This window comes from Ursus americanus, chromosome 10, assembly GCF_024610735.1.
Source record: "Ursus americanus isolate L20-20 chromosome 10, mUrsAme1.1.p, whole genome shotgun sequence".
Taxonomy (NCBI): Eukaryota; Metazoa; Chordata; class Mammalia; order Carnivora; family Ursidae; genus Ursus; species Ursus americanus.
The window spans coordinates 11,960,865-11,985,711 of record NC_142136.1 but is presented as its reverse complement, the minus strand read 5'-3'; the positions used below and the strand labels follow the sequence as shown (position 1 = coordinate 11,985,711).

Sequence of the window (24,847 nt, the reverse complement as noted above, 5' to 3'; positions counted from 1 at the left end):
TTGAAGTAGCAGTTACATCAAAACTTAAGAATTATCCTATAAATCAGAGGAGGCAAGAAAGTCTGAAACCACACACTAAACAGACAGACTGAGCCTAAGTACAGCATAACCAACAATTTGAACAACTTCTTGAAATGGCTTGAGAAGTTCTAAGTAGCCCAATTCTTCCGCAATTCCCCATTTTCATTAAGTCACCAGCAGGTCAGGACTTTGAGAGAAATGCTATCCTATTTGGTCAAAATTACTTACATTCTGTAAGTAATGAAAAGGAATTTAAAAGGTTATTTGTTGTATGAGCACTACAAGCAACCAGCATGGACAATTTACGTAATCTTTGTAACAACCAAGGAGGTAACGTGGTTATCCCCATTTTACAGATGCAGAAACTGAGGCCCAGAAGGGTTACACATGTGCAGAAGGTAACACAGTGAGCAGTGACAATATGGATCCAGTGTACACACTCTTCACCATGATACTATGCACCAGTTGTCTATTCTAGTTATGCCAACTGCTAAAAAACAAAATATGTAAAAGCTGCTGATCAGCAACTAAAGGTAAAGGCAGTGTCTGGGTTTAATTAAGGTAATTTAGTGAAGAGGTAGAAAGGGTAAAAATGGCATAGCACAGTGCCAGGTACATAGTAGGTATTCATTTAAAGGGGAACTACTGTTACTGTTGTTGTTATTCCCAGCTGAAGAAACTGGCCCTTATCTTAAATTCTGGACGTCAGCTGTGTGATCTAAAATGATTATTCCACCAACCATCTTGTGACAAGGCATCACAAAATGCTTCAGAAATTTCAAATCAACTGGTCTTTCCGGTTCACTGCTTGATTATGATAGCTGCCTTCGAACAGGGATCTTGAACCCCTGTGTTCATACCACAAACCAGGCATCTTCTTCTTAAAGTTTTCCTATATTTTTCAAAATTTTAGTAACGAGTTGATACTTCTTTTGTAATCAAGGAAAAAACTTTAAATTGGCTCTGAGCTTCCAGGTAGCCAGGAGAGAGGTTAGGTTCTCTAATTCATATCACCAAAAGGAGAAAACATACCAAGCTATAAGGCAAGAAAAAAAATTTTTTTAATTTCCCACAGAGAGATTTGCCTAAAAAGGGACTGATTCATGAACTAGGTTCTCAACACGTTTACAGGAAATGCAGCAGCAAAGTTCACATTGCTTTCTCACCACCATCTGAAAGCATTTAATCCTGGATAAAGGAAAGCAATTCTGAGAGCAAGATGGCCATGTAATTTCTCACCTCCGAAGGGTCGGACTCATGAGGGAAGGAAATTCTCAGGACGTACAGGAATGGAGATACCATTGCCAGCTTTCCTGCTACATAGCTTCTCAGGCAATGTCAAGTGCTCTGGTTCTGCTCTGCTCATTTAGGACGACCAACACTTCAGAAGTCGGCCGGTCTAGGGGAGTCCCATGGAACAGTATTCAACTCCAGAACCTAAACCTCCAAGCAGGATGTGCTTTCTCTAAAGGGTTCGTGAGACCGATGTCTGAGGACATGAGAGTGCCATCTGGTCAGAGCAGTCACAAGAGGAAATGCCATCTTAGAATGATGGGAAGTAAGTGGCCAAGGATTCCTTTGTAACATTTCAAAGAACAAGGTTTTTCCTGGACCTCTGGATTCAAGTCCACCAACATTTACTGAGCTCCTACTATGTAGCAACTTCAAGTTTTTTCACACATTAACTTGTTCAACTCTTACAATAACAAAAACACCTACTAACATGTATTAACTAAAGGTATATAGAATTTTACTGTTTAAACAGAAAGGAGTAAACCCTGTGGGGAAGAAGGATGGAATGAATGCTTCTGTATATGAGTTTCAATTCTCAGATTTTAATATTCACACAAATTGTTTGTACTGGTTGGGTACACAAAACCATGAAATCCATATAGAAAATTTATGGAATTTTCCAAGGGCAATTTTTTACTGTAAGGAAGGCTAACTTTAGACTCTATAGCCCCCACCTTCCCCCTTCCACTAGAAGATGAAGTTCCGGGGGCGCCTGGGTGGCACAGCGGTTAAGCGTCTGCCTTCGGCTCAGGGTGTGATCCCGGCGTTATGGGATCGAGCCCCACATCAGGCTCTTCTGCTATGAGCCTGCTTCTTCCTCTCCCACTCCCCCTGCTTGTGTTCCCTCTCTCGCTGGCTGTCTCTATCTCTGTCAAATAAATAAATAAAATCTTTAAAAAAAAAAAAGAAGATGAAGTTCCACCACATTCTGAAAAGCAAGGAGCTTAAGGCCCTCTGACCCAGGACTCCTACCCATGCCTTAAGACCCAGTATAAATGCCATCTTGATCCTCCTAGCCAGGATTGATTAGCTCCTCTTCTGTTAACCCTCTGGGCATTCCTTTTATTTACCTGTATTTTAGAGCTTTTCACAGTCCACCTTTTACTAAGTTTGTATGTGTCACACTCTTCGATGAGACTATAAAGTCATGCGGGCAGGAACTATATCTTAACCACCTTTGCATCTCCAGTGCCTTAAGGACTGCAAGCACCCAAAACACGTTTGCTGAATTTAATGCTTATGTCAGTTCTATGTCACTGGTTATCTTTATCTCTAAAGTAAAATTTAGTAGTTGTAGAAATATGCAAACATTTTCATTTGTTAATGGCCCAAACTAAGGCAGAAGCATTCAACTCTTCATAAACTGAAATCCAATGGACCATTTACTAATAATTAAAATGTCCCTTTCTCCCAGCTGAGAAAATGGTATCCTGCAAAACTTGCTAGACATTTTTCAGACAAAAGTATACTTGGAAACAGTACAACTGAACCTTTAAGGAGTGTAAATAAAATTGTTTTTAGCAATGAATTATATAAAATTTAAAACTGCATTTTGCTGCAGCTAATAATTATATAAGGAATAACCCATACAAGGAACACATATCAATTACCTCAACAAAATTTTTCACTCTCTTGCCGTATCAGAAGGGTATTTAAAACATAACAATTAACTTTAAAGGCAAATATATATATAATACGTATATATATATTTGTATTATATGTACATTAAATATGTTATATATATTTGTATATATATTAGTGCAGAGGCTTTAAATTTTATAAATATATGCCTTTAAAGTATATGTAAAGTATATTTAAATAAAATATATACATGTAGACATACACACAATTTGAGGTAGAGACTTAAATATATATTAAATATATGTATCTAAATATTAAATAACTGTATATACATATGTACATATATATACACATACACACACCCGTGTGTGTGCGTGTGTGTCTACTCCAAAGTAATCATCTCTTTTCTCTTGGTCGGGGAAAATGTGAAACAGTAGTACAAATTATTAAGAAAAATTGCAAAAAGGAGCAAATGACTAAAGATTTTCCACAGTGTATTGTTATTAGTCAGCTTGCTAGCCAAAGAAAAGAAAAGGTGTCAGGAAAATGATCTGGCCTTCTGAGAAAAACAAAAATATAGAACACAGAAGGCACAAGAAGCAGAAAAACAGAACAGAAGAGGACACAAATGCAGGGAGCAAAGTGATAAAGAGTTTCGGTAGAGGAGGGATATAGTGACAAAAGAGAAATAGATGTGGGGCAGGCAGAGGTGGGAGAGGAAAGGGTTTTCTGCATCAGACCGTTGAGGCCTCTTAGAAGAATTAATATCCAAAAAACAAACAAACAAACAAAACAAAACCTCATATAAAGTCTGATGCTCACCTCAATTTCTCTTGTCATCAGAGATTTAATCGAATGATCACAGAAATGGAATATGCATTATCAACCAACCCAGTGGTTCAGAGCCTGGAATCCAAGGCTCAACTTGGTGGGGGGAAGTGGTCTGTGAACGCTCTAAAATTACATTCAAAATTCTGTGTGTGTTTGTGATTTTTTCTGAGGAGAGGCCCCTAGAGCTTATCTAGCACTCAGAGACGGAGCCAAAGGAAGATCATCCGCTCACAGAATAAGGATACAGGTCCAGAGAAATGAGCTAGAGAGCCAAGCAAAGTTTGGAGACACAAAGCTCTTCACTTCAGCAGGTTCAAATTCTATTTAAGTAGAGACAACAGCAATTTAAACACCAGGCACCAGTTAAATAAACAAGCCATGCGATGGCAATCAGCAGTGTCAACACCTGCAGCCCACTCATCTGTCGAGTGATGGCCAAGTCAGCAAACAGGTCATTCTGTGAAACGTAATGCCAGATGCACAAGCCAAGGCCAGGAAAGTATATCTCCAAAACAGAGCAAATAAGATAACCAATACAAATTATGGTTTTTGAGAACTTTTAATGACATTGAAAAAATGCCCACAATAACATGCACATACAAGATTGAAAAAAATACATGACTGCTGATCAACTCTGATATGAGAGGCTATTAATTTTTTTTCTCTAAAATCTTACTTTCCAAATTTTCTCCAAAAGCACTTATTATTTCTATATTCAGGGGAAATAACGAATACTCTGTATTGCAAAAAAATGGTATACGAAAAGCTCACATCAAGGTTTTAGCCCCCACTATATGACTCAACAGCTATGTAATAATAGAAAAGTCACTGCACCTCTCTGGGTCCCACAAACTTCACCTATAAAATGAAGGATGTACACTAAAAAGTCTTTCCAGCTCTACATGTCTATATGAACTATTAAAACTTCCCTTATTGATGAGATTTGGGGGAAAACAAACCACCCCAATGGAATGATGAACATTTTAAAATCACATTTCCCCACTACACACAAAAGAAAAACAAAAGACCCAACAGTGGATCTATTTCTAAATGTGTCAGATCCTCAATGGAAGATGTCCTGCACGTGGAGGGTCCTCCTCTGGTGGAGCAGAGCTGAGAGGCTGACAGATGACAGGGACTACGGGATGTTCTATGGGTGAGGAGGAGGAGCAGGGGGAGGCCACTGCCCCCTACACAGCTCTGGGCTCAGCTCACAGTGCTGGGACAGCAGGGCACAGGCCCTGAAGAAGGCTCTGTTTTCAGATGAGGCAGTTAAGATGGGAGAGTCCAGGGGCGCCTGGGTGGCACAGCGGTTAAAGCGTCTGCCTTCGGCTCAGGGCGTGATCCCGGCGTTATGGGATCGAGCCCCACATCAGGCTCCTCCGCTATGAGCCTGTTTCTTCCTCTCCCACTCCCCCTGCTTGTGTTCCCTCTCTCGCTGGCTGTCTCTCTCTCTGTCAAATAAATAAATACAATCTTTAAAAAGAAAAAAAAAAAAAGATGGGAGAGTCCTTCCATTTCTAGAGACTGCTCTCTGGTACTGGCTGTGTGAACTCAGCACAGGGACTTTACCACCCCAGGGGCCCCAGGTCCCTCCTCTGGAAAACAGGGACCAAAATGTCCACCATTACATTCTAACTGGATTCTGTGCATTCCCAAGACCCAAGTGGATCATGGATGTGTCCCACTGTGTGTGGAACACGGACTGCATGCAGCCACAAATGTTCAAGAAGCTTCTCCGTGAAGACAGCCCCACTGCCATCAATGACATTCCCTCTCCCCGCTTCTGTTTCTCCACAGCCTCCATCACCATCTGGCATTCTGTATTCTACTTTCCTTATTTGTCAAATCCCAATTTAAAAAAAAAAGAAGAAGAAGAAGATGCTCTGTGAGGGCAAAGAATTTTGTCTATTTTGTTCACTGGTCTATTCCCAGGTCCTAAAACAGGGTAGATGCTCAAAAAATACTTCTTGGACAAATTTACTGAAGAGTTAGGATCCCCGCAGTCTGGATAGAGAGCTTTAACGCTCTGCACACCAATAGTTTTTCTGTAAACTGTCAATTTACTTTAAACACAATAATGATAATTCAGCCAACAGTGTCAATGATTTGTTTTAGAGGTGGAAATTTACAAAGCAAAGGAAAACATAATGTCCCTGATTTTTCTCAGGAAACGAAACTCCCAGCCTGAGTTACCAACGCCCCGCCAGCTCACGGTCCACCCTGACAAGGCCATCCCAGCACATATGATCTCCCCCTGTCAGCTTTAAGCACTGCAGCAAGGACGGGGCTATGTGGTGTGTACACAGTAGGCAATCCATAAATGTTTGCTTAGAGAATAAATGATGAAACTGCTTCACTTTGGTTTGATTCATCACAGACCCACGCCTCACAGGAGTTGAAATGAAGGACTTTCTAACTTTCCTCACTACGTGACAAGGGTTGAAGTTAAGGGCTAGGAAATATATGCATGGTGAGAAAAACCACCAAAAGATTTTTTTTAAGCACTAAAGTTTTTCTTTCCAAATAAAATGCCTCCATTCCATTGTAAACGGAAGACAAAATGTCCATTCCTTCACTTCTCCCCGTATCTACCTCCCAAAGCAACCTAATGAAAACCGCAAATAACCACCCTCCAAGTTTATCAGTTCTGTAAAATCTTTGTGTATGTTAACATTACTTAAAGCATGTTCCTTCAGTGTTGATAAGGTACAAAACTGGTGGACCCCCCTGACTTACAGATGATGGAGATGGGACAAGTTGGCAGGGCGCACAGGGCTGATGACTCCCAGAAGTCACAGTTCTTGGCCATCAGCTACCTACCCTAGGGGCAGGAGAGAGGACTGACCTCCAGGCAAAAGCTGGACACTTACTTTGGCAAAAAGGAAAACAGCCCCAGGCTGCAAGGGGAAAGTCCACCAGGCGGAAACTTGGCAAAGTGAGTTGAGGAGTACCCCTAGGACTTCGGGCTTAATTTAACTTGCATTTAAAAGACAATGACCATTTACAATCATTCCAGTTCCCTAACAATAATTGGAAAGTCCCCGCTTTTAAAAAGCAGTAGATTATGTCCCCTCCATAAGATAAACTCATCAGCAGCAAAGATGATGTATCCCTTCTCATCCTGCCACCTAAAAGATGGTCTTCCACTTCTTCCAAACTCATTGTGACGGATTTCCTATGCGAAATTGAGACGGCCAAGGAATAGGAAACAAAGCCAGTTTTAGGGGGCTCAAACGTTATTCCTGGACGACACATCCTGACAAGTCAAACTTTCCCCCATGAGTGCTTGTAAAAATATGGAACTCATCTAAATGAATTTCTTCGTAGATATGTGACAAATAAAGGGACCAGAGCAAGACACACAAACACAGTGTGTGGGGAGGGCCAATGCCAAGGAAGGTACCAAAGCCTCCCTCCTCTGTATTGCCAAATCAAAACACACACATGACATAACTTGTAACCAATGTTGGTGGTGGTGGTGACAGTGACGGTCATGGAGCTGTAGCCACCTTTGGTCCTTTACTGAGGTTGTTGAAGAGTCCTATTACTTCTGTTACATTTCTGAAGTTTTATACACGCAACACAATGGGCTTCAGCTGTCCCCTCTCAAACAAAGGGAAAAATTCTTCCAGGAAAAGTTATGGTTAGAAGGAAGAAGGTGATATTTCATCAAGCTCTGAAAACTGGAACACCAGCGGCTGTGAATATTCCAGTGCCCCTCCACAAAGAGGGGCAAGGTCTTAAAGCCCCTCTGTTCATTCAAAACTAGAAGGTAAAATAAACACGAAACTAACAAGGTTTCCAATGAGCACCTAGGAGCCCTCCAGGCACACACGTCCATTTACGATTTGCCAAGACCTAAATCTATAAGTCAATACTTACTTATTATTATTATTTGGTAACTGTCACACAAGAACTTCAACACAGAAAGGAGGAGGAAAGGGAAGAGCATGAGTGGCTTGGGGGACTGCAGAGGTGGGCAAGGAAAACATTGCTTGAGTCCCTACTACGTGCTCGGCCCTTGACATATATCCTCATTTATTTCAGTTCAATTTAACCCCTACAATACTAACACTATATTAAGCATTTTTGTTTGTGGAAACCAGTGTTCTTCTAAGTTAAATGACTTACCTTAAGTGTGCATCATTACTATGCTTCAAAATTAATCTTAAACCTGGTAACTAAATAGATAACTTCATCTCCCTTTTGAACATATATCTCCTCGGGGAGCCACTGAAATTTAATGCTAATAACGGTTGTGTCCGAAATATGGAACAAAGGCTTTTATTTACGCTTCTTTCTATTTACCTATATTTTTTAAACTTTCCTTACAATAAGTATGAGTTACTTTAAACTAAACACATTTTAAAACTTTTTTAAAGCCATTTATTACTACTTGGGAAATTTTTTAAAATCATGTAATGCATACAACTGCTCCTCTGGAGGCAGGACTGGGGGGAGGTTAGTGAGGCACATGATTCCAGAACAGAATTTAAGAGAGCACTAAAAATTCAGCAATCAGGATAGATGAAATTCAATGAAATTCTCAAGTAAAAATCAAAATTAATACCAAAACAAGGCATGATAAACGAAACTTAGAATGACGTTGGGATCAGAATAAATGAATGTGATTGCCTCAGGCTCCAGCATGGCCCCACTTAGCAAGGCCTTACTCTGTGCCGGGCACTGTGACACACTGTATATTTATTCCTCCGTCAACCCTGAGACAGGTACTCTCATTTTACAGATGAGGACATTGAGGCACAAAAGATAAGGAATCAGTCCAAGGTCACAGAACTAGTCCAAGATCACAGAATCCCTACGTGGCAAAACAACTTTACAGGTTAATAAGAGATCATTTTTACTTTCCTTCACCATAAAAATAAATCAACTTTGGGTGCCCAGGTGGCTCAGATAAGCGTCTGCCTTCAGCTCATGTATGATCCCAGAGTCCTGGGATCGAGCCCCCTGCTGAGCAGGGAGGCCGTTTCTCCCTCTCCCTATGCCTCTCCCCCTGCTTGTGCTCTCTCGCTCTCTCTCTCTCTGTCAAATAAGTAAATTAAAAAACTTTAAAACGGTCTACAAGCAACCAGCTTGTCAGATAAAGATTTAAACTCAAGCTCAACGTACATTCTTCTTCTTAAGATGATTAAGTAATACACAGGCAATTTGGGCAAAAGACCAAAACCCCACTCTACTGAAACCTCTTTTATTTAATTGTTCATACAAAGGTGAAACCTCCTAATGGTTCAAAGTATGGAACACAGTGAGGGAAAGGGAAAAGGTGAGGGCAAAGGCTTTCCTCTCATTTTCATTCCGCACAGGAAGGAAGTTAGAAACAAACAGATGACCTGGAGATCTGGCTCCCAAAGCAGAGTGGTTTCTCCAGTGCTAAACCAGGGTGACTCCCCAGTGACACCCCTTCCCCCTGTGGCCCCCGCGGTCTCCCCTGCCCTACTCACAACTGCCTGACCCGAACCTTAGGCACAAAGACCACTAAGTGTCTGTATTGCCTCCTCAGGCCTCCAGAAAATGTTCCCTTACCACCTCCTGATCTTAACCTGTCAAATGCCTGCTGGCTTCCGTATTACAGATTCCAGAAACCACCCAAAACTCCTGCTACATTTGAATCTTGAGCTATATTTTTCACAACACCCAGATGATACCTATGCTAGAGGCTTTCATCCACCTATGTCTGAGAATCAAGGATCCTAATTTATTAACTCTAAAGAGACAAGAACACCCACAACGTTTAAACACAGAGGCAATACAAGGAGACCTGACTATCGTCAAGCTAAGGTTGTTTTTGCCTCTAGCAAAGCATTAACATTAAGACAGTTGTGAGTTTCCTGAAGGAATGTCATACTCCTCCTGCCTCAAGTATTTGTCAATAGGCTGCAGGTTGTAAGGAAATTTAATTTTATCGACATTTCTTTCTGCTTTCGTTCCCCACATCACCTATGCCAAAGGCTCTCTCATCTATCGATGTCTGAGAATCACTGGTCCTAATTTATTAACTTAAAAGTGACAAGAACAACCCACGATGTTTAAAAGCAGATCCAATACAAGGCAACATGGATGGGTTCCCAGACATGTCTGTGCACAGGTATGACACAGACGACTGTACTTGGCTGCAAGTGAGGGGTGGCATGAGGATGAGGCCAAAGAGCTTACATATTCTCCCCAGGATGGAGCACACACTCTAGGCTTATCAAAACACCGTGGCAGGTTTTGACTCATTAACGACTGATCATTTCTATTTAGCTGGACTTTGGGGAAAAACACAACTTTGTGGCTAGATTCTTCCACCAGAATTAACCTTCACACACCTTCCTCTCTCCTCTTCCCCCCACCCCTGCCAAAATGAAATGCCTTTCAATTTTGAGCCAATAAGAAAGGACCTACAGAGCAGTGCAAACTTCACACATCTCTCAAATACTTTCAATGGTGTGACCGCATACTGAAACCCTAGGTTAGCAGGATACCCCCCCCCCCAAGATAATGCAGAACAAAACCCACCCTAGGGTTTTGTGGCCTAGAACCCTTTCACAAACACCTTGTTTGCCAGCTCAGTTACAAGCTCTCATTCAAGTTCAAATTTGTGACCTTTACAGTTGCTAACTAAAAGCAATAAAGCAATCTATTTAGAGAAAGGCAACGTGCATTTCTAAGGATTTCCTTTCTCCCCCAGCCCCCATAAGAGGAATAAGATGCCAAAGTTACATCCTCCATATGTATCCTCCACAATTCACTGCAATTAGGCCAGTAATGGAAAAAAAATACCCCTCATGCAATAATACAGGCTTAATGTACTATTTTCCTTTTAAATAGAATCTCTTACTCAGATATGTACATTAGATTGATGACAACTTTCATGAGCCTTCCCAGTCCCTGATTTAAGACTTGAAGCCAGTAAAATAAACAAAGAATCTTAAAGAAGTTTTGTTTGGCAGCATTTTTAAATTGAGACTCTGTTAACACTTTCCCCAGGATCTCATTTTGAAATAACGGCAGCATATTAATTTGGGGGAAACAGGACTTCTGGATTTATTGCAATAGACTTAAATCAACCAAAAGTGTTGGCAGATCCAGCTCCCCGGACCTGATATGCCACCTCCAAGTCTCCACTTGTTTCAGGGACAGGTGCTCATCAAATGAGGACACCAGACTATCAGATGGTCAAATTCTTTCCAGCTCAAACTTCCTGTAATTCAGTGATACATATTACCACTGCAGCTAAGTGGGCTTACTTTGTCCTTCTGTGTGACACTACTTTTGTCATATTCTGTATGACCCAGCATTCGCCACATAAGAGAACATCTTAGGAACATTCACTAAAGTAGTTAATGGAACGCTCTCCGTATTTACTCATTAATCCATTTGTGAATGAGCTGATTCATGCATTAACTCTCCTGCCCCTCCATCAAGTGTTCAGCAGGCATTTCGAAACCACGGGGCTCAGTGCCGTCCTGAGAGGTAAGGAATACACAATCCAATGGGGGACTAAGATGAAGGGTTGTAAGCAAGTAACTTCAATACCATGAGTGGCAGAAGAAACAGGCTACCCCTGTATTGTCCAATATGATAGCCACTAGTTGCATGGGGCTACTGAGCATTTGACATGTGACTGGTCAAATTGAGATAAGCTCTATGTATAAAATACACACTGGATTTCAAAGGCTTTGTATCCAAAAAAAAAAAAAGAATGTTAAATATCCTATTCCTAAGTTTTTACTGATTACATGCGGAATAATACTTTGAATATACTGGGTTAAATAAAACATATTATTAAAATAATTTCACCTGTTTTCTTTTTACTGTTTTTTAAATGTAAAATTGCATATTAGACTGGCATTATATTTTTATTGGGCACTGCTGGGATAGATGCTCCCCAATCCTGGGTTCTCTTGCTGGGCAGACACAAAGACCACAGTTCCCAGTCTCCTCAGCAGTTAGGGTGAAACTATGTGATTGGGTTCTGGCCAAAGGAATATAAGAAATACGAGGGAGCAGTCTACACGCAGTTATGAAACAAAGTGCACAACTGTCCCAGCTCACTCTCTCTCCTTGTGGGCCCACTGAAAGCAGATTCCACAGAAGGCCCTGTGCCACAGAAAAGCCATGGATGCAGAGCCAGAGATTCCTGAATCGTCACACAGAAGACCACCCAATGTATACCCAACGGGATCCTGTCACAAGTGAGAAATAAATTCTTATTGCTATCTCCCTCCCTCAATAACTTTAAAGCAGAACTTTCTTTTCCACAGCATATGCAGTAATAAAAATAATTAAAGTAAATATGAATATCTGCTAATACTTCAATTTCCTACAAAATCCCTGGGGGGAAATGACAGGGGCACAGTAGAGTAAGTTGACTACTGTGGTTCAAGTGTGAGATTCCAAAATCCTAATTCTTGGGTCAACCACCTAGTTATTATAATCTTGTTATGTGACCTGAGAAATGATGTAACCACTGCGTAGCTGCCGTGTTTGTGCTATTAGCAGAGGAACATTTGCCTTCGACCTACTTCACAGAAACCTTTGGGAGATTAGATGTGGAAATTAAAAAATAAAAAAGTGTTCTAGGAAAAGGTATATAAATTACATGCAAAGAGTGTCTATTATTTTAACCAGGCCACTACTCAACCTGGTAAGATGCAAATGACTGTCTTGGAGAGAAGCAACCAGAACTGACAAACAGCATGAAGGAAGGCAGGGACCACGAGGAACAACATAACTTCACTAGGAATCCTTTCCAGTAGTATATTTCTTTCTTTTTTTTTTTTTTTTTTTTAGATTTTATTTATTTATTCAACAGAGATAGAGACAGCCAGCGAGAGAGGGAACACAAGCAGGGGGAGTGGGAGAGGAAGAAGCAGGCTCATAGCAGAAGAGCCTGACGTGGGGCTCGATCCCAGAACGCCGGGATCACGCCCTGAGCCGAAGGCAGACGCTTAACCGCTGTGCCACCCAGGCGCCCCCCAGTAGTACATTTCTAAGTGCCCTCCTTCCCATATTCAAGACAGAAACCCGCCCTCCCCCCAAAAAAACAAACAAACAAAAAAAAACCCAGTTCCTGACTCACTCAACTGGATTAAAAGCCAGATGTTGGTGCCCTCTGAGTAGCTATAAAATATGGCGGTGATAAAGACAACCTCTTAAATCACTGTTTGTACTGTGTCCAAATGAATGCTGGGGAAAAGGTTTTAGTGTTTTTCTTTCTAACAGTGCAAGGAGGAAGAGCTCTGAGCTAAATATATTCTTTGCTCAATATAGAAATCTAATGGTCCCTTTGCGATCATTTAGAGTGGGGAAAGTGATTAAAACAGTTTGTTAAAAAAAACAGTTTATTAAATACTTTCTCTCACTGTAGTTAGAATTAGATGAATAATACATGGAATTTGCTTATGTCAAAACCTCAAGGGAGTCAACTGCTTTTACCTCAAAGAGAAAAAAAAGTATGGTATTACTTTTAGCAATATACCTTAATGCCATCAAGCTGCAATATGAGAAGATACCTTTTGACACCCTGAATTCACAACTTTGTCAAAGAAGTTTCACATATATTGTTGACTTATTTTTATCAGGACGCTGTCATAGGTTTCCAGTATCTGTTGTGCCAAGTAACAAATACTAAAATACAAAGCCTAAATAATATTAATCACTACCAGTGTTTCATAAAGAAGAAAGGGTTATTTAAAACACACACCCAAACATACTTGAAACTAGAAATGGCAATCTTAGAATTTTTTTTTTAAGTTTTTAAATCTTGGAGCACCTGGGTGACTCAGTTGGTTGAGCATCCAACTCTTGGTTTTGGCTCAGGTCATGATCTCAGGGTCATGAGATCAAGCCCTACATCGGGCTCCATGCTAAGTGAGGAGTCTGCTTGAGATATTCTCTCTCTCTCTCTGCCTCTCCCTTTGCCCCTCCCCTCACTCACACATGTTCTCTCTCTCTCCTTCTTTCTCTCTACAATAAAGAAATAAATCTGTAAAAAAAAATTTTTTAAAACGTAAAGAGATCACTACATTTTCCTTATTTTCCTCATTTCTGCACCAATCAGAAACAGCTTTGTCATGATCGGAGGACCAGCACTTGGGAACCTAGGAGAGAGGCAATCAAATGCTCATAGGAGTTCATGGGTGATCACCTAGCTCCTTGCAAAGGGAGGTTTGTGTTGGCTCTAAAAGTAAAATTAGGGAAGCTTCCAGGTTGGTGAACATGTGGAGAGGTTTGGAGAATGGCAGGGTGGAAAACAGCAGGGAAGCTTCGTGCCCCTTTCCCCATAGCTTGCCCTTCCCCATAACTTTGCCCTGTACATCTTTTCCATCTGGCTGTTCTTGAGTCCAGATGCTGGAAAGGGTGAAGCCATGTATTGCTGACATCTCTCCTGGTTTTGGAACCTAACAAGAATAGAAGCCTGAAACCTGAGTGGCCTTGCCCTGGGAGACATTTTCATATGACATGCTGATGGACTGGATAGTTATTGATAACTGAATGAGATTCTAGTAATGTGCCAGGATCCTTTGACCTTTAGGAATGTTTTCTTACAAGGGTTCCTTGTTTGAAGCCCAAGGAGTGGACTGTGATACTGTTATTTATAATAAATATATATTTGGTCTTTGTCCCCTTTCTGGCACAGAGTTCCTACAAACATAAAAATAAAAAAATAATTTAAAATTGGATTGGTGCTGGGGAGCCTGGCTGGCTCAGTTGGTTAAGCATCTGACTCTGGATTTTGGCTCAGGTCATGATCTCAGAGTTGTGGGATTGAGCCCTGCGTTGGGCTCCATGCTCAGAGTGGAGCCTGCTTAAGATTCTCTCTGTCCCTCTCCCTCTGCCCCTCCCCACCCACTCTCTCTCCCCTTTCTAAAAAAATAAAGTTTAAAAAAAAATGGATTGGTGCTTCAAAATTAAATTTTAAAAAAATCAATGAACCAGACTTTATTTACTTTAGAAACATCCAAAATGAAATACCCAAGGCAGGAGAAGGGCTGTTGGCATGAGTCTCAATAGAAGCTGGGGTGTGCACACCATCTCCTAGATGGAAACTCTGATACAGACAGGCACCTGCTTCTGCCAATCTCGGGCATGTTTGGAGCACCTACCCTTTGAACTGCAGACTGAACCCAAAGCATCAGATATTCTAAACTAGTGGTTCTCAAATGGGGGCAATTTTGTCCTCTTCTGGAGGACACTCGGCAGTATCCAGAGACATTCTTGGTTTTCACATCTTGTGGAAGAGGGAGTTGATACTGGCATCCAGTCGGTACAGGCCAGAGATTCTGCTAAATATCCTACAACACCCAAGTCAGCCCCTATAGAAAGGACTTATCCAGCCCAAAATGCTGGTAGTGCTGAGACTAAGAAACCTTGCACCAATTCTCTCAGAGGAATTACTTCTCAAATGTACAGACCTTCTTCTGCAATAAGAAAACATATGTCCCAAGGTTCAGTATATTCATCCTAGCATCACATTTTTATATAATCATAATTAGGTTACTTATAATCATGTATGTATGAAGATGCTCGCCCAGGACAGAGCCCTGAGCAACACCGGTGATAGTAATAATCACCACACCCCCTTCTCACCCACCCGTAACCATGGTGCAAACCAACACTACTATGACAGTAGTTACACATCTTTTTCCAGATCCTGAGTACTGACAGCAATTCGCCAATAGCTGACTTATACCTTCAAAAGTCATCCTGAGCTTAGGTAAAGACTAATATTACCTAGTTACTTAACTTTTCATCTATTTCCACCCCATACTCCAACTGGACTATGCTTTATAGTTCCCTAACGATCTATATACATGACGACACTATTTCAAAACCAAAGAATTTCTGACTTAGAAGAGATCATCTAATGCAAATCTTCCTTTCCACAAGAGGAAAGGGTGGCTCATTAAGCAAGCTGGTCAAGGTCTGTCCACTCTGGTCACAGGCTATTGTGTCACAGAAGGATGACTATGGCCACAATGCTTAATTTCCAATGTAAATTTTTTTATGTGTTATCAAAATAATAACTTAGAAATAAACTGTGCTGCTAACAGCACAAACGTTTCACAAAAAAATGTTTGAGTGTTCTGAAACCTAAAGAAACTCCATCTGTGCTAAGCCCAATCTGCACCCATTTCTCAGATGGCTTAATAGAAAGAAAAGACAAGATATGTGCTCCCCTTTCTACAGCCTCTGAACAGGAAAAGAGGCAGGCACAGGGCACTTACTCTAGAATACACCAGCTTAAGGCGGGGGAGGGGGGTTCTGCCCATGCTGCCTGAGATGCCACACATCCGGGTAACTTAAGGAACAGACAGCAAACTCACTTAGCTGAGGCCCCCCACAGATGATTCCACACTCCTGACTTGTTACACAGGCAGCCTCCTCCACTCCTCTGACATCCTCCATCACCCTCTCAATACTCCATCCACCTGGCCCACCTCTCTGTGTTTAGACTATTTTCCACGGTTTGCCATGCTCAGCCTCCTGGGTTTCTTCCTGGGAATTCACTTTTCCTGTCTCTGTGCTTTGTTGACTCACAGCTCATCAGGGTGGAATGTAAAGTTCTGAGTGGTCAGGAATACTTTTTGTGCATCTTTGTTATATCACAGAAAACACTTCCATGTGAGAAGCACACTACTTTCCAACCTCACAGTTAGACAGGGGTTTGCTCCGCCTAGGTGTGGTAACGGCCCAGCCTACCCTCTGCCAACACCACAAAGCCCTGCTAAATCCCCACAATCCTCTTTGCAAAGAGCCCTGAGGAGTTTCTCAGGCTGTGAGGCAGAGGCCAGGCTGCTTTTCCAAGGTGTACTGCACACCAGAAACACCCGGGATGTGCCCACCCTGACAAACTCTGCTTTTCCTTTGCACATGGTTGGCCCTCTGTGAGTCACAGATGAGAACAGCTAACACGGGACCTGGGTGGATGGTGGAGCCACAGGGCAGGGGTGAGGGGACACGTCACAGAGAAAAGCCACACAGGGTGTGACAAGGCCGGGGCACGCACACACCTTGGCATGCAAGTCTCGTCTTACTAAATGAAGCAGAAGCCCATAAAGGTAGGAACCGCCCCACCTTCGTGGTTCCAATATGCTCCCCCTTAGGGTATCAACTAAGGGCTGATCATTTGTCCTGGCAGACAGACAAATGGAAAAAGCCAGTCACCAATTATGTGATGAGAGTTTGAAGGCCCTTTTTAACCTCGAATGCACTTACAGCACTTCTGGCCTCGGTTTCCATCTGAATCACGCAGGCAGAGTCCCAAGCCCAGCTGCCAAAATATTTCAGAGTTTCCAACCCAAGAGACTCGGTAAAATCCATAAAGGAGGAGATGTGTGATTCAGGGAGCACAGTCTTGGTCAGCACTGCCTCCTTCTAGACCGACCTTCCTAACCCCCACCCAAATGAGCTCTTCCCAGTCTCTCTCGTACCCAATACAGTAACAACACCCTCTAAAGGGAAGTTCCAGGGCTGCTAAAAATCCAGCTGAAACTCAGGGCATGCAACTCCTCTAGACCATTTAGACTTCTCTCTATTAATTACAAAGTAGTAATGGGGAGAGGTGATGGGGCGGGCTGTCCATCATGTTGGACAATCCAAAGCCATCTGTATTTGCTCATGGATCTAAGCAACCAGATTAATCTTTAGGGCTCTTATTAAAATTACTTTATAATCCCAAACACACAGAGAGCGGGTGGTGGAGAAAGATGGCCACAATGTCCTTGGAGGGTGAAGAGGGAGAGAGAGGGGAAAAGGGGAAGCAGCCTTAGAATCACAGTTTTGTGATATAAATCATCTAAACACAGAAAGACTTGCATCAACTCTTCCTTTTACTTATGTGATAAAAAGACCTACCTCAAACTCAGAGTTTGGCATGAGAAGTTCATACATTGTATATTTTGGAAATAAATGGCCTAAGTACTCTCTGAAAACCTAATGTGGCAATTCCCTGAGTTCCTTCAACAATCTTTCAAACTCATTACTCTTGTTGTTCAGACTCAGAGGGTGGGTACGTGGCCTGGAATAAGGTCTGTGGGAGCAGCTTATGAACACACACACATAAACACACACGTGTGCTAGAAGGTGGCCAAAGAGAGGGTGACAAAACATTTTTAATAAGAAAAGCAAAAATAGCTTTAAGGGTTTTTAAAAATTCATTTCCCAATAGAAGGAATTCTTATGTGATGAACTCTTACTTGTTTCAAGACTGTGTGGCTTTCTCCCGAATTCTCTAATTGCCTGGGCCCAGCCAAGTCCTCATGTCTGGGACTGCAGTTCAGACAACATAAGCTTCTTAAAGCTTATCCGCAAAGTTTTTCTTTACATTGCTTCTTTTTTTTTTCATCCCAACCTTTTCTAACAGAGAGAGATTAGAAATCACAAAAAATGAATAACGTTTGAATGTTCTGAGGCAGCCAGAGGTTGTTTTCAAAATTAAGAGCATTGCTGCCTGCTCTCCCTTTGGACAGTGCCCAGCATTTTTGATAAACACGCATCTGCAGAAACTATTAGAGTTTCCGCTTGTTTTACAACACCGGTCACAAGAGTATGATTTGGGCGGCAGCCTGCATCCTTCTGTTCCACAACAGCCCATTCTAAAAGGTGGCTGAATTCTAACGGTGAAAAGTGAAAACAGAAATTCAGCATTAACTGCCTAGCATCACTTCCCAGATGCGCCTGTGTTTATCAATTTGGCAAAGGAGCACTGGTGAAATCCTACTATGGTTAGTGGAAAAGAGAAACCAAAAATAAGACAACAATGACCATTTTCCAGGTCTGGCTAAAACGTTCAGGGCTCTGCCTGTCTTCAGTCCCCATCCCACCCAACCCCCCTGCCCCATCAGATTTATAAAAGCAGGATGACCTGGTCTGACTCAAGGCTCTGGGAGGAACACACATAGAAGAGGCTACCTAACAATTCTGTTATAAATATGCACTGGTCCTTTTCATAGTCCCTCTCTGGATTTTCTCCTGCCCTGATATGTCCTCCTTAAGATGCAGCACTCAGTTTTAAACACAGACTCAGAGTGGGAGCAGGTCATGGACTTGAATGAGAAAGTAACGTTTAGTGCTCTTTCTATACACGGCCCAGTGATGAAATCGCAGATATTTCCAGCGCACAAGAGCAGGAGCCAATCCGTCCAAAGCGAGATGTTTGATGCCCAAGCTGATTTTTCTGCGAGCTTGGAGAGGAACCGGATGGCTTGCAGGTGGCAAGACACAACAAAATAGGCCCCCACTTAAAATCTCATGCCCTCCCAATTAAACATTAGAAATTTGCTTTAGATAACCATACATAGAAAACTCGCCTACTTGGAAAAGAAAGAAAAATTAGGTAAAAATACTCTCCTTCTATAATCAAAACAAAAACCCAAACTCAGAGACTCACTGGCATCCAAAGCCCCATTCACTCCACAGTTTGGAAATAAATGACAAGCTGCTCCCAAATCTTCCATCATCACCTCCAGTGCTACCCTTAGTTAGCAAACTCCCCTCTGAAATGCAAATACCCCTTGGCAGATGTAATTGTTAGCTATTTATACCATGTGTGAATGTTTTAATCAGATAAGAGCCCAACATCTAGCTGAGATCATTCACACACAGAGACTGACAGAAAAAGGAAGTGGGGGTGGATTCTGGAACACTGAGAGTTCGGGTGGGCAGGTGGCCACGCCAAGGACAAGGGCTGTTGTGGTGGTCCCACAGGCCAAGCGCAGCAGGAGGAGGGCGGACAACATTTTGCCCAAATATAACCTTGTCCTTGGCAGTGTCCACAACCACCTCCCTGCAAGGAAAGGCTTTTCAGCTGGAGTTTTCAAAGACACAGACTAAACAATGATTCTAGGGTTCTGTTCTCCACGCCCATGTTACTGCTACAAAACTCATTTTGTAAGTATTATTGGGAGAATTATCTAAATGTACTGCCTTACGCCTTACATTTACTGGCTATTATGAAACCACTTTTAATCCCTATTAGGAAACCATATAAACCTTGTTTAAAAGGTTTTATTCTAAGTTAAGAGGCCACAGGTAAAATAGCTCCCCAAAACTCTTTCTTCACAGGAAAATCTGGAAGTATTAACAGTTCATTGTCTACATGGCTTCCAATTCCTGTTGAAAATTCAAGCAGAATATATTTTCATACTGTTACTCTCTTTTGGTCATGGATAGGGATAATAAACGCAACCCCTCATCTAATAAAAGCACTTTGTGGCTTTTTCTTTTCTGTTTCTTTTGAGTGATAGGAAGACAGAGGAAGCAGGATACATTTTCCGCAGAAAAGTCAGAAGGTACGACATGGGTCTTCCTAGACACCACACTGAGGTAACCCCTGGATTAACTTTAATTGGACGACCAGCCTACAGCTCAGAGCGAAGAACCTGGGGACTTCCTGACATCCAGAAAGACAGGGACAGGGCAGGAGACCTCAGGGAGCCTCAGACACCTGCCATGAAGCCCCAGCAGGCTCACCGGAAGTTAACAAGGCTTAAGTGGCAGGACCCTCCCTGGCAGGCAGAGGTCCCGCCCAAGGTCCTGCACCTAACTTGTTATCTGTAATTTTCTATTCATTTTCTCAAAGAGGGGCTCTCTGTTGTAAATGCTTCAGGGCCCTCCAAAAGCTGGATCTGTCTCTGACCTGAAGGTTCCACAGGCATTGGAAACTCAGCAAGACCCAAAGTGAACTCCCGATCTCTCCTTTCTCCGCTCTCACACCAGCGGCACTGAAACCCGACCCCGCCCCTGCAGTGCCTGCATTTGATTAACGGCATCACCACCTCCCAAGTCAGAAGACCAGGCGTTGTTATTCCTCCCTCACCCACTTCCAGCGCGCAACGGTCAAATTCTAACTCCATAAAAAATTGCACCAGTCTAACCCTTTCCCCCATCCCCTCAATCAGAGGGTTTGCTTGGGGCTCAGAGCTTTCACCCCTGGCCCCCAACCTCCCTTCTCTTCCTTTCTGAACCCACTCTGACATGAGGATGATCTAAAACACCCAGCAATGGCTCCACAGGCTTCCAGACTGGGACGTGGGGGGCTGGGCACACGAGGCAGCTCTTCAGGAATTGGCCACCTCATCGCACACACAGCTCTGAGCTTCTCTCCCCTCCCTGCACACCTCTGAACTCACTGCTCCGTTCCGACTGATGCAGATCCACCCAGCCCTTGTCTATACCCTAACCCCATCAGGATTTGTGCTGATCCTTCAAACTCAGCTCAGATGTCACAGTCCTTCAATCCTTCCTGATCGCCCCTGGTCACTGGTTCACATCACCCTTTGACTCTTGTGGAATCCAGCCCTTTTTTCAACCAATGTTTACTTTTGTCTCCCAAGCTAGAGTGGGCTCCCTGTTCTTCTTTGTCTCATCTTTTTCTCACTCTTCTACCGCTGCGGGGTTCATTCATTTCTGAGTACTTTTCCACATCCCATCATGACTTCACCTTAATGTTACGTTTGTTATACTGAAAGGCAAGACTCTACGGTATCAGAGTGAGCAGCACAAAGGGTTCTGGAACTAAATGACTGGTCTGAATCCCAGCTGTGTTACTCACTATGTGACGTTAGACAATATTTATCTTTCTCTTGGTTCCTCCATTTCCCCATCTATAAAATAAGGGTAACAAGAATATCTACCTCTTGGGTTGTCCTAGGGATTAAGTAAGTCAATAGACATAAAGAGTTTAGAAGAATGCATGATAACTAGCGAACACTCAGTAAGTGTCAGCTGATGGAGGAGAGGGAAGGGAGGAGCTAGTGAAGGATGGTTTTTTTCAGTGATCACTGTTTCCCCACTCTACTGTATAAGCTCCTTCCAACAAGCAGAGGGGATACTTAACTTGATAGCCTGTTGTGCCACGAAGGACATTGTGCACATATTTCCTACATGTTTCTATGAATAATAAAGATGATGCTGTTGGAGCACAAGAAGCAAGAGGCACACAGACACACCTGCAGGCAAAGGTCTTCAAGCTCTGGGTATACCTTTGTTTCCAAATGCAAACCAGACTATCCTCCACACCCCCTGACCACTCAACTTGGGACAGCGATTCCAGCTCCTTTTCCTTTGCACTTCCCATGGCACTCTCGCCAGGGGACCCCATCCATTCGCAAGCCATCCTTCCCTTGCTGGAACCCACAATTCTACCTACAGCTTCAATAGTCATGGCCCACTGATCTACAGATGTCTCCATTCTGACGTGTCTAACCTCACACTAGGGATGCCCCAAACTGAAATCCTCCTCTCCATCCCAACTCCCTCAGACTCATTCCCTCAAAATGGTTCTCCCCTCAGTAGATCCCCAGAGGTGCCCAAGGCAAACATTTGAACACACTTGACTCCTTCCCCTGACTCCCTCTCTCTTCTAGATTTAACTTTCTCTTAAATCCAGATACTTTTCTCCACCTCTACTATCATCTACCTTAATAAGACCAACATACCTGTCACTCTGCTGCAAGGACCCCCTCATTAGTGTTCCCATCTTCAGATCCCCCCCCCCCCGCTTCTTCAATCCATCATTGCTCTGCAGTCTCAGTGATCTTGCGAAACATCAATCTGACCATGTCTTTCCTTGTCTAAAACTTTCAGTAAATGGCTCCCCTCCAATACTGGAATAAAGTTCCAGAAGACCCACCAGGATCTGGTCCCTGCTTACCTCTCTAGCCCACTGGTCAACAGTGTACCCCCACAGTTGTCCTCCAGTTCCATAAGCCCCCTCCAGCCTTGTAGAATTACTGGCAGCTCTAAGGAGGTCTCAGCTCTCCCTCCCTGGGACTTTGCTTCCTTGGCAGGTATGTCCCTCTTCTACCCCTTCACCTAGTACATTCTTCTCTTCCTTCAAGACTCACAGGTTAGACATCACCTTCACCAGGAGCATTCCCTGACTCTGACTCTGTCCCAAAGGTGAGCTAGGCGAAGGTGAGCTAGGCGTGCCTCATAGACTTTCGCATGGTAGCTATGCTCACGCCCATCGCAGCTTGCCTCCCGCTTATGAGCTCCTATTGGCTCTCTGAGAGCACAGACTGTATTGGCAGGCATTCAATGAATATTTGAAAAGTAAAGAAAAGAAGAGGAGGTGTAACATAATAAGAAATATATATTTGGTCTCTGCCTCTGTTCTGGAGCAAAGCTTCTAAAACTCCTGGAATTCCCTGAGTGACAGAGGAGTATCTTTTGTTATTCATAATAAATGCCATTCAACCTAATCTGAGTTTATGCTAATGAGGTGACTCCAGGAGGCTGGTTGCCAGAGGAACCAACCAAGTGATTAAAGGGTTGACTCTTTCAGATCAGCCCCCTGACCCCAGAGGAAGAGAAGGGCAGGAGATGGAGTTCAATAACCAATGACCAATTATTTAATCAATCATGCCCACATACTGGAGCCTCCATAGATACCCTAAATGAAGGGGTTCCACAAGCTTCTGGGTCGGTAGACACATGGAGGGGCTGGGAGTGTGATGGGCCTAGAGAGGATATGGAAGCCCCGCACCCATTTCCAGTACATTGCCCTATGCATCATTTCCATTTGACTGTTCCTGAATTATATCCTTTTTAATCAACCAGAAATAACCAGTATTTTCCTGAGTTCTGTGAGCATTTCCAGCAAATTATCTAACCTAAGGAAGGGGTCATGGGAACCCCAGATTTACAGCCGGTCAGCTGGATGCATAGGTGATGAACTGGGACTTCAGACCAGCATCTGAAATGGGGGCAGTCTTGTGGGGCTGAGCCCTTAACCTCTGGAGTCTGTACTCACTTTAGGTAGTTAGTGCCCAAACTGCTTAATGTGGGGGGCAGGTGGAAACCCACACATGTGTTGTCAGAAGTGTTGTGAGAAGAAGAAATAGTTCTTTCTAGCGGAAGGAAAAAACAAGGAAAAGGTTTCCGGGTTCCTTCTGACTGCTCTTCAACAATAAAGGAAGCAGAGAGAAATCAGAGTAATTTGTAAGACTGATTCTTCAATGATGCTGTTGCCTATCTCATCCGTCTAGAAAACACACAAGGAATAGCAGCAGTGTATAAGGCAAAACTATGTAGCATCTAGAATGGCCACCAAGTCTACATCTTAGCTTTCTAGAAGCAAATTCTGATCACAGACATTCCATAGAGACCAAACCTACTCCAGAGAGAAGAGAAAACCTATCAGCCGGCTACTAGCTCCACGTCCTTCCTCTGCTTTGGTTCACAGGTCACATCTACCTCAGTCCCTTGGATCCGGGTGTTTCCTTGGCAGAGAAACAAATGTTTATTGAAATGCATTCTCAGATAAAACCTTTGATTATTCACTGACATTTGAAACAAAGTAAAGTACTCCTTTATCCAATATTCCAGGACTGAGAAAACAAAAAATGCACAAAGGCGTACACAAATACACAGGCACACATATCACACACAGACACACACATACCCAAACCTTCACACACACATAACATGAGGGGAAGGAGGAAAATTATCTTTAGAATTCACATAACATGTAACAGGAAAGCTAGAATCTATTCTCCATCTATTAAGATACAGATGTACTTCCTGTAGACACGAATACACTTGGTTTGGAAACTCTAGTAGTACCTCTGCTTATATTTTACTGGGACTCCTTTTGTTAGCAAAGACCGGAAATAGAAAATATGTAGATTCAAATCAAGGTTACTTGAGGATGCAGCTGCCACACTGGAATTTTTCTTTCATCAAAATGCACCAGACAGTCCTTACAAAGACAAGCCTGATCTGCTCTATGAACAGGCTAGTTCACAAGGAAACAGATTTACAAATATACTTAACTCTATATTCAAACCTTAAACCTTAGCTCCTGAATCTTTACCAATATCTGCTTTATAAGACTACTTAATTCAGCAACTTACGGAGGATAGCCTATTTAGTCTACCTTAAAAATGGAGAATTTACATTTCTCCCTCTAAATTTCTTGTTTCTATTTTTACTAAATTGCAGTTGAACTGGCAGCTGGATAAGAACTTCCCCTCTGTAATGGACACGGAGTGGTACCAAAATAAAGTGTAGAATATAAAAGAACATAAAATATAATAAAGGCAGTATCACAAATCAGTGAGTAAGGAATGAATAAATTCAACACACAGGATTGGGAAAAATGAGAGTT

General features: G+C 42.6%; 1 protein-coding gene across 13 annotated transcripts in view; it reads right to left on the bottom strand.

The window, feature by feature from the left end:
* The window catches only part of DOCK9 (dedicator of cytokinesis 9), a 294,889-nt gene that overhangs the window by 194,933 nt on the left and 75,109 nt on the right, over positions 1-24,847 (bottom strand). The gene's annotated exons all lie outside the window — the stretch shown is intronic.